The sequence below is a fragment of the Diachasmimorpha longicaudata genome, chromosome 3 (assembly GCF_034640455.1).
Source record: "Diachasmimorpha longicaudata isolate KC_UGA_2023 chromosome 3, iyDiaLong2, whole genome shotgun sequence".
Classification (NCBI taxonomy): Eukaryota; Metazoa; Arthropoda; class Insecta; order Hymenoptera; family Braconidae; genus Diachasmimorpha; species Diachasmimorpha longicaudata.
Window position 1 is genome coordinate 3,836,184 of NC_087227.1, and position 20,083 is coordinate 3,856,266.

Genomic DNA, 20,083 nt, shown 5'->3' on the forward strand with positions numbered 1-20,083 from the left:
AAACCATGACCATCTAATAACCCAACTACCAAATTTTACAATTTTATTTTTGGTTTTAATTTAAGTCTAAATAAATAAATTGGGTGGTGCCAGATGGTATGATTGTTGTGGTCTTTTACCTAGCTGGTACCCCAGCCTAATTCCCTACCCGCACTCACCTCTAAGCTAACTTATATTAATGTTCAAACAGCAGAACTTGATGATTAATCGAATAAGTAATCATTTTGTTGAGAGGACAATATAACGTGTTGATTACATGAAGAGGCCGCACGCCATTACACACTATCGCTGTAGATAAAATGGAATTACCAGAATGGGCTATGAACTATTGTCACTAGAGCGCGTGTGAACATCGATAAAGTAGAAATCCATTTAATCTTCCGCACGTCGAACTCCACATGTTCTGGATTCGTTTTTCGGCCGTGAAAAAATCCTTCATCATCGGGACTCGAACCTGCGCTCCTGACGACGAGCCCAAGGACGTCCATTTTAAGTCTACATATGTGCTTTCGTCCAATATTTATGTACATCAACGGAACCATTATTCTTTCAAAATTGGATTTTTCAATCGAATTATCCCCAGAGGGTTTGATTAGGTTTCAATTATGTTACATTATTCTACAGATTGATTAAGATTGTGAATAAATTTAACTAGTGATTTTCTGATGATTTTCGACTGATTTTCCATTTTTTTTCTAAATTTCTGCTAATAATTTTCGAATGATTTTTTTTTCTTTGGCTTCCTTATTGCCCGGCGGAAAAATTTCGCTGAATATTTTAGTGATCATAATTATTAAGGCAGCTCACTGAGTTTGTGATTTACATGGTCATCTCCTGGAACAATACAAGTCACATAATTCAAACCCAATGGCCATTGCCTGGTAACTACTAAACTAGAGAATTATGGTATTGAAAAAAGTAAATTCTTCTTTTAAGTAAATAGATTGGTTCACAAAAATAATTTTGCCAGACTATTGCTTTATAATAGTATTTCGTGTCCATGTCAATCAGTTAAAAAATTTTTCTATGTTAATGTTATTGAAGAATGACCTTGGTTATTTTTCAATAAAAATTCATTGGATTCATGGGAAATTCCACGACGAATATAATTAAACAAATTGTTCACGCACTTGTGATATAAATTAGTATGTACCAGTCGGATGATCCTGCTGATAATTCATTCGCCCAGAGGGCAGCACTCGCCTTTGGCCCACACCGCCCGGTGCTCGTGTATGCACAGAACGAACTTTTGGATGAAAATTTGATTATCAGAGGGCAAAACGTGGGATGAAGGCTAGTTTTATCGTAAAAATAAAACCTTTTCCGACGAAACGATCTAAAAAGAGATCGAATGCCATTTCATCGTGCGTCTCGCCCTCTGGCGGTCTCACTTTTGTTTGAGGAAAAAATCATTATAAAAATGCCGTCAGAGTCGCGAATTTAGTCATAACTGAGAATAGAATGCACCATCTTATTTTAATAAATTTTCCGTTTCAGTTTTGATGGTGACCTAGTTGACAAGAGGCTACGCCACAAAACAATCACTACACTAGTAGAATAATCAGTATGACAGAGCTAATGAGATAATTACCCGAAAGAACCGGAATATACAAAAAAACACTAGCAACTGATGTAATTGGATTTACTTATCATTATATTTTGGCATATCGTTTCTACCTTCTTACTGTTTCTGTTATTTCCGTATTTTTACTGCATTTCCACGATTAAACATTCGTTTAACATAACAAAGTATTTCGTGTATACAAATATTGCAAAGACGGAAGAAAAATATATATTTGAATTATGTATATTTTATGTTTAAGTCAAGTAAAAAATCATTTTCTCACGAGACTATTGTTTTCTCAGCATAAATTAAATCGCTCCGAAACGTTTATCTTCAATATGCGATCTCAATGATGTAAAAATAACCGCAAGATGGCTCCACTGGATTTGATTTCCTGAGGACCAAAGGAACCCTAACCGCTCATTCCGTCCTCCCTCGCCCGATGTTTGTGTGTTGCCATTTCACAATAATATCGTTACTCTTGAGCTTGTTTGGTGGATCAGTAAATTGTTGAAATAGTTCGAACTAGTTGGTAATAGAATAGTTAGAAATGGATGAAGCACAGTTATTTTAAAAATGTTAAACGTAAATGGGTCGATAAAGAATGAACAAACAAAAAAGATTACAAGTTAGTGAATTGCTGAAATTATGGTGCATGAAGACATTACTGACAATCCTCCCTGGTGAATCCTTTCAGCGGTATTTTATTGGAAATTTTTCCGTCGTCTATAAGAGGTTCAGGGCACATGTTAAAGATAACCGTTTCTGTGTTACTTGATCTGTTCATAGTATATAATAAAATGACAAAATCAATTGATTTTCCATTTTATCATTGAAAATCCAATATACTAGAAATAATTATAACAATAGACTTATTTTAAGTATATTTTATATTTAAATGGAGTATAAAATATACTTGACTTTAAGTATGTGTTTCTTCCCGTCTATAATTCTCGTTCATATTTTTCTCCTATTCATTGCCCTTTCTGAACTGTATAACTAACTTTGAAAGAAAATACTGACTATACGATATTAGTTTGAGTAGAAATGTCTTTAGCAAAACGAGATTTTTTAAGAACTGCCATTTTGCCTTCCCTCCCAATCCATTTTGCCCCGCCCACCCCTACCATTTTTTTTTCAATAGCTAGAATGAGTTTCGCCCACGCTGAATTTTCTCTTCTACAACCAGTCGTAGAATATCTCCTCAACTTTTTTCGCTGCACACGTGAAAAAGTACTCATCATCGTAACTTTCCACTCCATCCCCCGATCTGTCATCCCCCTTCTCCTTCCGCTTAAGCCGCGACGCCCAAAAATCCCGAAAAAATTCTTTCATTTCGACTTCCTCCGACCCTTTGATCTACGAGTGAGTGTCTGATACCATCTCTTTTTCTATCTCGATTACAAGATTAGTTTTCCTCACGTCTCTGAGAGTCCTCTCAAGCCACTCCTTGGAATTCTCCGGCAGTGGCGTAAGGGGATGGGAGAGACTTGTCCCCGGGCTCTGATCCAATCGCATCACCGATTCGTTTTCCCCGGGCATTTCGAGGCCACTGCCGTTATCGGCAAATCACCCCCCACTCTCCACACCATCACCCCCTCTCCCACCCACCACTTCTCCTAATTAATTCAAGAACCACTGGAAGGCTATTGAGGTTTGCCATTTTTTTCTCACAGTTTTAATTCGTTTTTCAGTTTAATTCAACCATCGGGAACACACATTTGAGCTTTTAATCATCAATCAGTGAATTTAGAGGGATTTATTGTCATCATTTTATTTACGTTCGATGTGTCAGAAGCAGTTGTGAATGGAATTTGGTGAGTCGTGCTGTTCGGTTAATTCAAATGGCGCATTTGTCATAGTAATTGCGTTCAACAATTTCCTTTTTGTTCTATTACTTTCAATTGACGTTGGTTAAGACCAAAGAAACATTCAGACACAGCAAATAATCAAGTTTATTTATTCAATATGAAGGATTGTTTTTATTTAAATTGAAAGATTTTTCTCCATTGGAGGTACTGTTTATATTGAATACATATCTATTAAATTATTTATTATATTCATGTACTTCAAACAATTATTTTTATAACAAGTATTGTTCGGAGTACATCGAGTGGCTCAATAATATTAGCAAAATTTTTTTTTCAATTGACATCCGTGGCAACATGATATACAGAGATAAGTTGATTTGACTATTGATTACTTTTTGATAAATATCTCGAAATCAGGGGAAGATGGCCACCTTTTTAGTGTAACCTTTTTTGTAGAGCAAAATTAGTACTACAACTAATATAATCACAAAGATTTGGTTATTTCTTCGAGATTTGGAGATATTTGTTTACAAACTCAAATCAGAGATAAATTGCTTAGCTCGTTTTAACAGTTTGGTACTTAAATATTATTTACAATCTTCACTTTAAAAAAAATCGAAAAAATGTATTCAATCGTAAGAATTTCAAAAAAAAGAGGAGGGGTTGGGAACAGCAGGATTTTCGATCAAATTAGAATCCATCTGGGAAATTAACTGCTAATTAAACCGGAGTGCTTCATTACTCCCAACTGTTGATCAATGGCGTTCTCAACCGTCATCTTCATCTATTACGCGCTTACCGCACCATTGCCAGGTGAAATCGACCGCGCTGTTGCCAAATATTGGTACTTATTGCTGCGTATATATGTATTTCAAGTGTGGCATTGAATTGAAGAAGACACTATCTCTCGAACTGTCGATCGGGTTCCGGAGCAGTAGTTGAGTAAGGGCCCACAGGAGGCCCGGAATGGACCACCATTTACCAATACTGGGCCAGTGTCGGGCGACTGCTGGTTTATTCTTCGTTTAGCTTTTATGACTAAACAAAAAAACTACAGACATTACCGAAGCTTGGTAAAATTAATCAACAAGGACCTAGATGAAGAGTTTTTTTGCATTCAGAGGTTTCACAAACATCTCCATCAGCTCATATGCCTGAGGGCAGTTCTTATATGTTTTCAATTTTTGATTGGACAGCTGATCGATTAAAAACTCTTCAGAAGAGTCATCGAAATATCGTTAGAAGATTTTTGGAAGATAATATTCTTTTCTGAAAAATATTCGGAAATAAATCTCTTTCGAATACATCACCGAACCAAAATTGTCTTTGAAAGATCTTGATAAGATTTTTTTGGGGTCACCAGGGTGATCTTCCGATGATCTTTTGATGATTTTTCTGCAGATTTCTCGAACGTTTTAGACAGAACGATTTTTTTCTAGACGGGTTACGTTATCTTCAAAAGGTGATCTATTTTTAATGTATGATACAGAAGGTAGATGGAGTTTATTAATATTCACTACTTGTGAAAATTTCAAAATATTACATAATAGCTTCTGTAAAGCATGTTTCGTCGCCTTGCATATTATATCGTTTAAATTATTATGGCATATATTTACTAAAACTGCTGTTATTGGGAATAGATTCATGACCTTAAAATTGTCTGATTCTTAGTGATAAAATTGTATTTTTTTCTTGTTGTATTATCGGGGTTAAAATGATTTTCTTGTACTCGTGCATTTTATTCATTTATTGAATATTTACTATTTACTCAAGTTTCTAGAGTAATATCGATTTTCAGTGTTTTGTGCCGTTAAACAAAAGCAAAAAACAAATCAACATCGATGGAAGAAAAATACTATGGGCAAATAGTGTCAATTACACGTCAAACATGATAGAAAGGATTTTTTTGTGGCGAAGAAACGTTAGAAATTATCAAATGATGCCTATACCTTAAAAACAGTATATTTTTTCATATCAATCTTATCAACCGCTTCCCAAAAAGTTACAAGAAACATAAAAAGTGGAAAGATATCGGCAATAACATCTAAAAACTACATACATAATATGAGCTGCCAAAACTTAACAAATTCTCTAATAAATTCTATTAAATTTCTGTTTGGAACTACAAAAACTAAAACGAGTGAGCCGAGATGAGTTTCTTTTGACTATGGACGAGTCTCTAATGAATAAATCATCCATTTGAAATACAAACTGAAATATGTAATGAGCTATTCATTCGATTAAGCCCATTTTCAATGACGGAACAGTGTACACTGATGGAAAAAAAATATTTTGCCCAATTTCAGTGTGATAAACTGATTTGTCTAGAATTGAGAACGCGTACAAAGATTTTTCGCGAAAACGGAAAACTAAAATATTTCTATGCTTTCTACAGCTTCCTCTAATTTTTCTGAATCCTCACATTCTGTTTTCCCTTTTCCAATTTGATAGATGAATGACAGAGCAAGTGATCATATTCACTTGTTATTATATTTCTATAAAATATTTCCAATTCTATAAAAATAGAGACATTCGAACGCTCTGAATGTAAATTTTATTAATCTAGAAATTTTTCGGTGAAGACATCTTTAAAGATTTCTTCTCCTTGAAGAAAATCACGAACTAGATTCTTTAACGTTTCAATTTTTCCACTACTTCTACGTTTCAACTTTTTACACACTTCCTACATCCGGATGCTGCTCCCGACAAAGAATAATTTTTCAACTGAAGGCATTCATGGTTTCACAGAAACCATAATCCACGAACGATAAAAAAATGTGAATCACATTATAGATTATACCAAGGTCTCCTGTAAATTTAAATTCGACTCTCAGCTCGATTACAATGGGAATTTGTTCTCACTAATTGTATTTTTCTTCGAATTAGAGAGATTTTTGTCATATGGAGTTTTCCACGAATAATTCCATGAATAATCCACAAGAATGGCCAACCACATACGCTAATCATCAGGTGAACACCATTTTGAATAGTTTTTCACTCGACTTTTCATCAAGAAGTTCCTCTGTAATTGCTCAGTTGCATTATTCATTAATTAGCCTGTAGAAAAACTGTGAATGCTCCAGTGATTGACATGTCCATATCCTGTATATTCATCATTCTGGCATTTTCTGCGTTGTTGGAAAAAAAAATAAAAAAAAACAAACAGTCCTTGGTGTATATTCAGTATTCACCTACTGTTTCAACTATCATCCATGTCCCCTGCGGTTAAATGGTTGAGGCAGGAGAAGCAAGAGGAGTATGAAAAATATTAGTGACTTTGGTTTCCCCTATTTTGGGAAATATTTTGTGGGGTTTTCATGATTTTTGTTTGCCTTCTGCTAATTAAAACCCTCGTATCATATTATTAGATTAAATTATATAAAAGGGGTTTCTCATCGCTAACTGGAGTGGAAATTCAGTTCAGGTTCAGATCAAAGTCGCATCAAACCAGACCTTACTAATGAAATAGTTGGATCAGGTACTGAACAACTGGGTCACATCGCTTTCCGTCACAATTTTATCAGATCAAATTGATTCGAATTTGATTAAATCATTTGATACAGTTCGGATAATGCTTGAGAGGTCCGAATCTCTTCAGAATGTCCACATCCACCTCTGATATAAAGGACTGATCTATGAATCAATCCTGCAGCCGATTCCAATCAAATTACAGTCAGATAACCGCAGTAAACCAAAACAAACAGACGACCGACGTTATTCGACGGACGGGATGTGACCGATACTTTACGCGGCATATTTTTTTGGCCGTGATACTTTTTAGGCGACTTTTGAAAAGGTTGTGTTAAACCCTTAACGCTTCAGTGGTGAGGAAATAGCGTTGAACGTTTAACGCCACTCGGACGGAGGAGAGTAAGAAAGATAGAGGACGAGAGAGAGAGAGGGAGAGAGAGTCAAGCATAGGTCCCTGACCAGCCCACTGAAACTCACCTAAAAGCCCATAAGGATTTGCTGCCCCGTTATTGTCACCGATCCAGATGGCGCCGGATGTTATGTGCTCTATCCCCTCCCTGCGATTTTCATCCCCACTCCTCGGTTTCTATGGTAAATCCTGATAATGAATGTGCGTTCAAATTGTGTTTTTCTTTCTGTGGTTTTTGCGAAGAAAAAATAATGCCATCTTGTGCGGTTCAAGGATGCAAATCGGGTTATAATATGAATCCCGAAAAAGTACTTTTTTTTTTGATTACGAAAAAAAGATTAGCAGAGTGGAGAATTGCATTAAATCGTGATTATTTGAGTGCTGCGAGAGCTGCATGTGAAAAGCATGCGACCGAAATATTGTATAAAATTATTCGGTATTTCTTGGTTATTCGCGTGCAAGAATTCTGCACGGATTTTAGTCGAGAGCAAAAAAAAATTCATCTCGAAAAGAGAAAAATGGCCAAAATGTTTAAATCGTAATTTTCAGTCTTATAATTTTAAAAACAGATAGTCAATTAAATTCTATGTATTTTTTAATTATTGTATGTATATAGCTAAGATAAGCACTTCATTCTCATTTTTATAATATACTAAATGTCAACAAATTATCGTTTCTCTTTATTTTTTCTGCCAACGCGCACTAAAACCCTGGCGCGTATTCAAATCTTCAAACTCCCAAGCGAGATCGAGCACATAGCCATCAGCGCCACCTAGGACGTGACAATATCTGGGCAGCTATCAAGCAGGAGTTGCAGTGGGCTGGTCCCTGACTATGCGGTATTCGCAAAAAATTTAACTAGGATAGATGTAAGACATTTTACATCGCATTTTAATTATCACAATCCATTTGTAAATATTATAGATATTAATTCGTCAGAGCCCAGCTATCTATCTTATTTATGAGAGCACAAACACATACATTACATTAGCCACATATGCCATTGGCTAACTTCATGTGTAACATTTTTTCCTCATTGGTCAATGTGTTGGAGGCGCGCAATTCAAATAATCGCTCGGAGCGCGCATTTATCGGTGGAATCTCAAACGAAAAACTTTAATTCATCAAAACTACAGCTTAGAACAGAAAACTTGGAAATTTTCTCGCACTTCGAGCCTCTCGTTCAGCCACGCTAGCACAAAAAAAGCTACGTTAGTATCAAAGCACTCAATCCATCCACATTTAAACTCATTTTCTCGGGTTCGGTAAGAACTGACAACTTCCAAGAGAAATAATTATCTGCATTAACAAAACGAGATCAGGTCATCAGAGGCCAGCCGGTTCACTCGCGACAGCCAATTTGAATCGATCAGCATAATGTCCGTGTGGACGCCCCATTCAGGAGTCGAACCATCTGCTATGCCAATGATCTGACTACTTCACAGAAAGAGAAGTAGATGAAAACGAAACGAAATATGCAAATCCAATCAACGTCCTCTCAAAGTAATTAAAAGCTATATATCTCAAAGCAATTACCGGATCCTTAAAATAATGTAATACTCAAGCGGAACATCATTATCCAAGATAAGACCTTAAAGCTATCACCGATTGATTCTCTACTTGAACGTGATAATCATATAGGTAATTATTGGAAATTTGGACATCAAATAATTCGAAAGGATTAGAGAGAAAAAAATTCCGCTTTAACTCAGATGGGAATCGAACCCGGGTTTTCTGGCATTGCGCTGAGCTTTTTTACCGACTGAGTTATGGGATACCACAGAAATTTAGGCTGAAATTGAATAGAAACATCGCCTAACCTCCTTTACATATTACATAATTTGAAGGGAATTTCTCCTTTAATTTTTTTTATAATCAACCTCCCCCCCCCCCTCGGACAAGCCTCCATAATAAAATCCGTCATGACAAAAAATTCGACGCTCAACATCTCCAATTAATTCACTTGAATCGAGCTCATTAAAAAAATACTTCCTTTCGTAACAAAATCATACATAAACTTCTAACACAATTCCTCTTGGCAGCATGGAGCGTAGAATTTTTGCTCCTTTTTTCCTGTTAATTTTCCTTGAAAAAAAAATATATAAACGTAAACGAGATTCTCTTCAGAGCGTACCTTTAATTATCCCAGTACCTCTGAAAAACGTCGGTAACAAACCGGATCTCCGTAGTTTCTCTATTTTTCCACATTTTTTTTATCCTCGCGATAATCCCGGAGATTAAAATCTTTTCTCACAAATACATCGGGCGCCCTAAAAGTTTTGTGAAAATATATAAGACAATGTTGTGAGGTTATGCTGTATTTCATCCACTATAATTTCCCACAAGACTCAACCTAAATAAGGTTCGGAAGAAGTTAACGCTCAACTCTCGTCCCATATTTTCCGCGGTTAAATTCAATTTACAGGAAAAAATGGAGGCTTTGATAGAGATTCATTAGTTGAGGATGAGGTATTTGTAGATTTGTTGAACAAACCGAGTCATGCGGATTGCATATATTTTATTGGGGTCAAGAGTCTGCAAATATTTTGAATTGCCGGGAGTTTAATTTTGCGTTAACAAACGAGGAATATAAAAACCAGGAAAAAAATATACTTCATTCTGTATCTGTGCACGCGATTATTTTATACATTCAGTATCGTGGCATTTGAAGAAATAGTTAGTAAATTGTATAAAATTCCAAAGCCCATCTCTTAGGACATATGGTAAAAGAAATGTTGGCTGCATTCATCCTTCACTTAGGCCATGCCATGCAGTCCCGTTTGAAACCAAGGGTCAAGTAACACCATAACTTGATCATTAACTACTTTAATTTTGATTGGCTTATACAACCAAATAATAAGAAAATTTAAACCTTAATGGGTCCCTCTTGCCAAAAGAAGTAGGCGAGACCCTCAATGGTGGTGGGTTTAGAAAATTAGTTTTGAGTTAGTTACATTCGAACATTCGAAGGAAGAAGGAGTCTCTTCTAATCTATTGTCCACAATACGAACTTGGTACAATAAACTTTATATCTCACAAGTGCAACATTCTCGTTATTATTTCAAGGCGCATCCGCCGAATTTCGCGTGCGCAACATATACACGATTTCAAGGAATGTGTGAAGGTTTCGTGTCATATGCCTATACCCTTCTAAACACATTCAAATACTTTATTCAAATATATTTGATTACTTATTGGACTTGTTGGATTCAAGCATAAAATATGTTTGTTTCAAGTATACTTGAATCAAATATACTTTACACTTGATTTATTCATTTGTAGGTCAGAAAAAACTTTTTTTTTCTCGATTGTATTGTAGAGGTTTCTTATTAAAATACACATTAAAATAGTGTATATCTAGCGAATTCAGTGTATTTTAAGAATTCGTCAGGTATTTACAAAAATATTGAGTTCCTTTGTTTCTCTAGTACATCTCCTGGAGGACCTCCGCAAAACGTGTCTGGCGGTGCGGAAGATATCTCCGATTCAAATTGCCGGAAAGAAAAATAAACCAATAGATTTATTTTTAGGATAGATGGATACAGGCAAGATGGCAGCTGCTCGAAAAAAAAGTTTTTTCTCAAGAAAACTTACACTTTAAAGTGGTTTAAAAAATCGACAACACCGTCAATCTTCAAAAACATGATATTTGGAAAAAACTTCACATACTTTAGCATTTCCAATACAAATTATTAAATTACAAAATATAACGATTACAATGCTTTCATCCGGATGCACAAACAATCCAAAATCACTTTTACAGACTACAACATAAGAACATTGCGAATATCAGTGAACCCAAGAATATACAAATCAAGGTAAAAATACCACCGAAACATGATCTGTGAATACAACAAATGAAAACATTGTCTTAACAATTATTTACTGAATATCAAAGATCAACGTCTATTAAATTAATTGTGCACTCGGCCGCTGGCTCATAAACGCGCGGTCTCCCCAAAAAACACTCCTTCTCGCCCTACTCCCCTCCCCCCCCCCCCTCGGCATAGCCTCTGTGCCCCACAACCATACTGATAGAACCCGACAGCACTTCGTGGCGCTAACGTGCACTCAACTACTTAATAATGCACCAGTCAGCCAACCACTATGCGCCCATTACGCTTCCATGCACGTCGCACAAACCCCCTCTAACATTCCCACCCTTCCCTTCCATTCACCCCTTCAGGGTCCTCAGTCTTCTGTATCTCATTCGGGGTTATGCGTATAGGGGTGGAAAACATCTACGGTATAATACGTAGATTCTGCGATAGGAGAGAAGTGGAGTTGACTTGAGTGAACCTACCCTTTAACGGCTGGCTTGTAACGTTCCATCTCTCCCACATTTTAAAACCATCGAGACTATCTCAATGACTTTATCAGAGGGAGTGAAATAATATAACGGATATGGGCGATGGCTAAATGAGATTTGTATCGTTCTGTTTCTAATGATTTTTTTCTTTTATCAGGGTCATCATTCCTTGAATTTCAATTGAAATCCTTGATTTTTCGGGATAACGTAATTGTTTTATGATCAGTAAAAAATGAATAAAGGGTATCCCAGGAAAGAAAATTCGGGTTAATGGAAATATGGAAACCTTATAAATCCTTAGGTCATTTCAATGGGTTTCAAAAGAGAGAATTTCAAAAGTTATCGTCACCCTACACGGACATAAAAGTCGCAGAAAAATTACTATGGTGGGCAGTAGAATCGAAGTGCAAAATGCTAAAATACTGGACTGTATTTGATGCACACATAAAAAATCCGATCAATACCATAGATTTTGTAACACATATTGTAATTAATGGTGTGTGGCTTCGTAAAATTTATGAAGCAGCGCTACAAAATATGACGGTCTATCATTTTTTTTTTGAATTTGAGTCAAGAATTGATAAGAATTCTTTAAATAATTCCTATTTATATCACTATTTTATTTTAGTGTTGCTTTCTGCATTGTTTACGGTACCGCGCATTAATTTTTTCTGAACTCATTCTGATTGGTTAACGATGAGCGCCGAATACATCCGAGTATTTCCGACGTTGGAGTCCGTCATGAGACCGGTTGCATCAGCCATTGCTCGTCCATTTCCGAGTCCCCCATTAGACTTTGAATTTTTACGCGGCCGATATAAAAGTTTTCCTAAGCCGATAAAGAAATTTAGCTATATGGCATAGCAATTTTTCTCAGGCCTACAATTGGCGGTAGCGTCGCCAAATGGCTGTTTATCCAAAAATGATTTTTTATTTTGTCAGAATAGGGTACATCGTAGCGGGATCTCTATGAGATATGAATAACGTCGTTCGAGGAACATTAATCATTCGCGTTATCGACTTCATTCGGTTGGTCATGACTGTACTAAATCAATAAAATGTTTTTTGAAAAAACCGCCAGCTGACGATTCACAAATTTTGCGCCAAGATTATAACACAGTGCAGTAATTATGATCAGAATGACACTATAAAAATTCACTGATTTTTCTCTCTGTGTAGTAACTAAATCGGAATAAGGTCGCATTTCGGGGATGTTAATTTTGAAAATAATGACGCACTTAAATTCAATTCGGTTCAATGAGGAGATGAGACTATAGCAAATGAGTAATAAAACCATGAGTCTCAATAAACTTTGTAAAATTTTGTATTCATCATCTAACCGGCGTTTTACTAGAAATAATTTGTTACAGCGGTCATAGTCCCTTCTTCTTTTCTTTCACAAAAAATTTTTATTCAATATTATTAACCATCGGCACATGTTCCATATTTGACTAGTCGATATTTGAGTGAAAATAATTTAACTAAAACCATTTTTATTGTATTGGTGCGGTCGGGACTAGTGGGTTAATAATGCTGAACCAAACATAATTAAATTTGCCAGCATTATACAATAGTTTTCAACCCAAGCTCTGACTGACTGATCACTTATCGATAAAGGAATTTTCACAAGTCGGTTTTTAAAATAATTTTCCATCAGATTACATCTTAATGATTGATATTAAACTAATATCAAATGTAACTACTACACATGTTTTCGAAAAACCGTAACTCAGTAAACATCAGGATTTTTTCCGATCGCCAACAAATTATCAGTAGATTAAATTTTAAGATTAGGTCCTACAATAAAGTAAATGTATAACAAAGTATTTTTTATATGTTATCAGATACATGATATCTATATGTAAATTCGTTAAAAGGTGCTAACAAATCTTGAGTTAAAAATAAAAAGTATGGCATTGATCCGGGTTCGATTCCCAGTGAGGGTGGTCAGCATTTCTAGCGCTCTAATTTCACAGTTTTATTGCCGAGTGATATTCTCGTCAGAGGAACGAGGACTGTGCCTGTGAGGTTTTCCCTCGTCCTTCGGCAATTGCGGTATCGGGGGTTGGGAGGTGAAATGGGAACAAATTGTAAAAACCCGAAGGGTTATACGAAGAGAAAATAATGTAAATTAAAAATTTATTTCCTGGAATCGATCGACTTTTTTTAAAGACCAGAAACATACAGATTTTTTTAAGGTGGAAAATGAAAGTAGTTACTCTCTATTGGAAATGAGGTTTAATTAAATATAAAATGCGGTCGATTTACCATTATATTTACCATTTATTTATTTCATAATTGACTCGAAGAAGAAACGTCTGTACCACAAAGTCTCCACAAATACTAAAAGAATATTAGTCACCTAATGAAAGAACTCTGTGTTCTTTTATCCTACGGAATCATTTTTTGTTTTTATGTAAACTGAGTGGAGACTCTCAACAATGACAGTTATTTTTTATTTATTTTTCTTATTTTATTAGTTTGAAATGATGTACCCCATAGAATGGGTTATTAACACTGTCATTAACGTTACACTTGTTATTTTACATTTTTCTCTTATGGCCTAATTCGAATTACAGTAACAATTATTCTTTCTGTAAATAATTCTACGAATATACTTAAATGCTTCAATACTCTCCCTCGGAGGATTCAATATGGGTATCCACATAAAAAAATGTGAAATTGAAAACTCAATCCACATTTCAACATGTAAAGGCACCTCGCTGGACTCATATTTGCGGGAAATTCGATTCAAATTCGATTTCGATTCCGGTGATTGTTAAAATTTATATTTTTTTAATAAATGAGTTTAGTTACATAGAATTATCCATGCATAATCCTAGATTGCATTGCATCTGTTTCGATCCATATTTAGTCGATTATTGCTTTTTTTAAAAAAAAAATGGACCGTAACGTTTTCCCACATTTATATGCCGCTGATTAATTTCGAACATTATATGAGAATTTTTTAGAGTTGGATTTTGTAATACATGAGTGTTCATTATATGAAAAAAACTCGGTTTTAAAAAAGACACTAACGTCCGACCGATACTGGAAAATCACTCATTTTAGTTTAATAAAAGTTGTTTTCTCTTTTTTTCTTCCAAACATCGATTCCATTTTTTCACACAAATATTTACCTAATTAAATCCATTTAAAATGTACATTAATTAAAGATCATTTATTTAAATTATTTGCATTATTATATGCTTTTGTTTCGATGCACATTTTGTAGATTAAATTAACGATATTTTGATAAAAGGTAAAAATTCCTAAACATAGGCATAAGTAAGAGAATTCAAATTGAGAGATTTCCAATTTTGGTTTGATTTCATAATGAATGAAGTAAAATTGATGTAAACCGCAAAATGGCCGTAAAATTGATCCGAACCCTATAAATTATATTGAGATTAATCCGGGTGCCTCTCCTACCTACTCCAAAATCCTATCCACCAATTTCCGGCGACGTCACAAGATGTGAGGTCCTATTTAAATTTCTCGTTGCTTATCTAACAATATATAACAATGATAAAATCAGGTCGAAATTTACCTTCGAAGAAAAATGAATTACGAAAAGTCGTCTCAAAGAGAACAATTCATTCGGAAAAATTACGGATGTAAATTATTATTGTTGTTAATGTATATATTGTTTTTATGTATATACATGTACATGTATGTAGGTGTGCATTTCATTTTTGCAGATATTTGCTTAAATTCAAGCGTAAACTATAAGGAAAATTTCATCAAATAAGTCAATAAATACAATTCACGATAAATAATCGAAAGAACGAATTGAAAAATTGAGTGAACTATCTCTTTATAAACAAACTAATTACGGAAAAACTCATCGTTTTTATAAGTTAATTTCACCGGTTGGTCGTAGATTTAAAGCTTCAGTGAAATGGTAAGCGATTTATCTGAGATTAATTTTTTCTTATGAACGACGAAAGGAGGCTGCACACCGGAAATTAGAATCTTCACCTCAATCGACTTTCTTCATAAACTCCCCCACCGAATCATGGAATTTTCATAGTCTACGTTCACTCCCAATTTATTCGCGTATTTGACTTTCAAACTTAGCGTGGAAACGTCGCATTTACCTCTCAACGATACACGATAATCCGTAGCCCCTATATTTACTCAAAGCAATGCAAGCGAGACGCGGAATAAGAGATACAACTCCACCTACTTCCTTTAAACTTTCCCCAAACATTCAGATTTTCTCAATTTCAAGAGAGAACAAAGCCACTCTCGCCCGAGACTACTCGAAAAATTTGAGGATTCTCGTCTCTCTGAAACTCAAATGAAATCTGGGCGTCTCGACTACTACTTCTCCCTACACTCCAGCACTGGATTTCATCTACGCATCATGTGACACGACGCTTAATTAGAAAAAATCTCATTTAAAGATGATAATTTTCGCGCAGCGTAAATCCGGAATTTCTGAGAGATATTAAAATCTAACGATGTTCAGGCAATCACAAGACGCAAGAAGACATGAGACGAAGATGAATCGATTGCATTTTTACAGAAAATCAATCTCTAAACGGCACAAATTGGATTTCCATTCAATTAAAAAATTTTTATTTACTATTTTAATAATAACTGGAAAGTTATTAATCTGCGAAATAAGTGGCAACGACGGTCTGACTCTAGTCGATCTCTACTCAATCGACTGGTTGTCCACTGAGCATCGACTAGCAATCGAATATCGATCGGCCATTGACTGGGGAGCGACCAACCTTCGGCTGGCAATTGACTGACCATCGACCAGCACAACCATCGATCGATTGATCAATCGTCGATTAACGATAGACCAGTCAATGATTAAATGCTGAAGTCGATGTTCAACCGACTAACCATCGAGTAGCCATTAAGCGATCCGTCATATTTTTTCCGCAGAGTTGGTCAGCTTATCGTTCTTTATTGAACCTTCTCCCTTAACCTTTCTTGATTTCGACGTATTTTTCCACTTGAATTATATATACGCAAAATATATGACGGTATTAATTTCATTAGTTCCACTTAACCTCACACCAAAAATACCCTGGGGCCTATGTTTTTTTGGAAATGCGAAGTGCGTTACTTCGAAAAAATACGACATTGAATATTTCCCTGCGCATCAATGGCAAATCTTTGTATAAGGTCTATCGTATAGACTCCCTGGCCCACGAGATAAGATAAATTGGGACCGTCAACTATATGGACCCCGTGTATAGAGGATTAACACATGCAAATCACTGACAATATTGCAAAATTACTATTTTTTAAAGCACAATATTGAATTTCCTTTTTTCATAGTTAATCGATCGCGTACAACAAAGCGCAAAAAGTTGGTAAAAATTTAAAATACACTTTTTTTATATCAAAATGCTAAAGATATACAATAAATTTGAAAGTCACTGGGCGACCATAACTTTAAAGTCCGAAAATAATGTGAATATTTTGTTTTAAGACTAGTTTTTAAGTTGTAAATTTTGTAAATTATGTATACAGAACTTGATAAAACACTTGGTCAACAAAAAAGCGAGTAAGTAAGCTAAGTAACGTTTCGTTGGGTTAGTACTTGGATGGGTGACCATTGGACAGGAGACCCAGTGTATCCTTCTACTCAGTGTAACAGAAGGGTACACTAGGGCCCTGTACGATCGGCCCAGTGTGCGGTTGGGGTCTTCCATGGTTTCCCTTAGCTCGCGTGCACATGCGGTACAGTTGCGAAAAAAGTCGGGCCTAACGCACGGCAGGACATGCGAACAAAACGTAAAGGCTCAAGAGGGTGGACATAAAAATAATAAAAAAAACATGCAGATCATATTTCAAAACTTCTAATATTTAAAAAAGATTCATTTTTGATCGTATGGCAAGAAATTCAATAGTAATACAATGGAAAACAGCTTGACATTTTCCGACAGAATCAGAAATTTCGGCAAACTCCCCAACAGTACAATTTCCTTCCGAAGACCATTAAAAATTCAGATCTCTGAGAAAAATAAAATGTAGAAAGTTTCAACAGGTAAACTTGTTGGTGCTCTCGAATGAAAAAGGAAAGCGACAAGTTCGCATATAGAATGCATCCTCGCTAAAAGGGTAGACATGGGTTTGGCACAACGAAAAAAGAGAGAGGATTTTCATCCCCCAGGAGGAAACTTACGAAAGAGGAATATAGAAAAAAAAAAAACAAAAAAGATAAAACCAAAACCCGATGAGGTACACAACTACGTTAGAGGACAAGACGCGGGTGCGATATGGCATGAGAAACTGGCCTTGTGCCAAAATCTACCACCATCTAGGAGAGAAGGAAAACCACCTTAACCCAAGTCCAAATGAATATTTAATTCCAGCATATCTCACCCAGGGTGAACTTGAGTACTGCTCCGCCTTTTCTCTGCTGTCGCGTGCGCAAGAAAATCCCACAATTTTGCCCGCGTGGCCTTTAAATCGTTTTGGCTCAACGATTCAGCCTCATTTTTTACTATTCCCAAGTACATAACTCGTTTCTTTCCTTCGAAACATTGTGTTTATCCGGGGATCGACGTAATTTACTGTCCCAAATCGTTCGGAAGTCGCGGAGAAGAAAAAGTTAGAGGTGGGACTGCTGATGATGATGATGGTGCCGCCTTCATTTGTATCGTCATTTACCTCGTTGATGGAGATTGGTGAATAGTGATTGATGATATTGGTGGTTCTCATATCGCAGTCCGACATGAAATATTGCGTTTTTTTTTCTTACGGCCCTTTCTGCTCACAATCTTAGGGTCTAGGGTCTAAAAGACGACGTAAACTGTCTTGACTGATTCGGTTCGCGCCGATATCCATTGATGATCTTTTCAGAACTAAACTTCGGTTGTGATAGTTGAAAAGTTCATAACTCGTGTTTATCCCATGCAAACGGTGAAGGACCCAAGACCCCTTGGGCTGTCCCAGTCAGCAAAGCCGTTGCCTCACAGGGGAAAGGTTTCAGGTTCGACTCCTAGCCCGGTAGAATAATGAAATCTACCCATTTTTAAGGTCTTTTGATCAATCGTAAGATAGTCATCATGACCCTAACTACAAAAAAAGGACCCCAATCTCCAATAATTATTTTGAAATTAAAGGTATTTGAAAATTCAGACCTGGACCGTCGATAAGAGCGGAAACTTATGTTGACAATAGCGTCACTTCATGTTTGTGGTAGATCAACAATCATATTGAAGCTTTCCAATCACTTGCGTCCTGTCCCAACCACTTTGTATACTTTGAAAAGATACAAAAGACTCCATTGATGATCTTTGGAAATGGAACTTGGTACTTGAATTCTGAATAGATCCGTGAAGATAATAGAACCATGAAGAAGCAAGACCGACTTTAACACTGAATTGACCCTTTCTCAAATCCTTGTCTTATGACTAGCTTTAACCTACGTTTACTATAGTATCCTTTAAAGAGGATACTATAGCTGCAGATCCATTGAAGCTGCACCCTCCAGTGAGCGTTTAATGGCTGCCACGTCGCTGTTTTCAACATTTTTGTGATAACAAGTAGATGTCCATGATAAACAGAAAATTAAGAAGTTGCTCACTTGATGTATCTTCTCGGCATTAATTATGATTAAAACATCCAAGGTCATTATCTCTTTTCTTCATTATCTCTCTGCCGTTATCTCTTTTCTTAATTAAGTAATTTATGACGTATTGACACAAAAAAGCACGTAGCTTAAGGCCCGATTAGTCGTGTAGGAGGAAATTACTGAGCAACATAACCGGCGCTAGTGCACGCGATTTATATTCCAGATGGTAGAGAATATCGCGATGGCAACGCTGTACTGAGAAATACACAAGGGACACGGCATTTAAGGGTTGAATCTTCATTACTTTCTTATTGATGAAAGCACATTTTACTTTAAACATGAAAGCTTCTTTAGGGTTCTTAAGGTTCTAAAATAATCATACTTGACAGTAATGCTTTATTATTCTCATCGCAATGATGATGCACTTCAAAGGAATAATGTATTTTCAAGAATAATATTTTGCCTCGATCAATGTGTTTCGATCAAACAGATATAAAAAGGTCACGATGGCTAGCAATACAAGTCAACATTTGGACTTCATATGGATCCCTGAAGACAATAGCAATAACAAATAAAGAAACAAGTTTCGTTTGAAAGTTCAATCAGTCGAGAATTGAAATCCTCACGTTTTTAGTCCGTTAATGTAACCTTCATAGCAATTTGCTTTTGAAGAAAACTACATCTCCATTAAACACTAAGAGTGATAAAGATCCAAAATCTTCATTGTTAATAACATCAGTTTAATGTTCTCCCAGTTACGATCTACTTCAACGAAATGAAGACACATCAACAAGAATTTTAAAACCTTCCAAACACTCGCATTCTATCCACAACAATTTGATTCCGTCGTAAAGATACAGAAGCACTCCATTCATGTTTGTTGAAAATAAAACTTAGTATTTCCATGTCAAAAAGACATTTGAAGATACTCGAAACAGAAAAAACCAACTTGTTAAATCAAGTATGATGTCCT

At 35.8% G+C, this 20,083-nt stretch overlaps 1 protein-coding gene across 3 annotated transcripts in view; it reads left to right on the top strand.

Annotated features, from left to right (window-relative positions):
- Positions 1 to 20,083, top strand: part of LOC135160686 (slit homolog 2 protein-like) — a 238,667-nt gene that overhangs the window by 205,412 nt on the left and 13,172 nt on the right. Inside the window, exon 1 of one of the 3 annotated variants that reach the window (XM_064117507.1) lies at positions 2,612 to 3,381. The exons of the other annotated variants lie outside the window; for them this stretch is intronic. The gene's annotated coding sequence lies outside the window, so the exon portion shown is untranslated. Of the gene's footprint in view, positions 1 to 2,611; positions 3,382 to 20,083 lie in introns of those variants that run through there. 3 annotated transcript variants of the gene reach the window in all.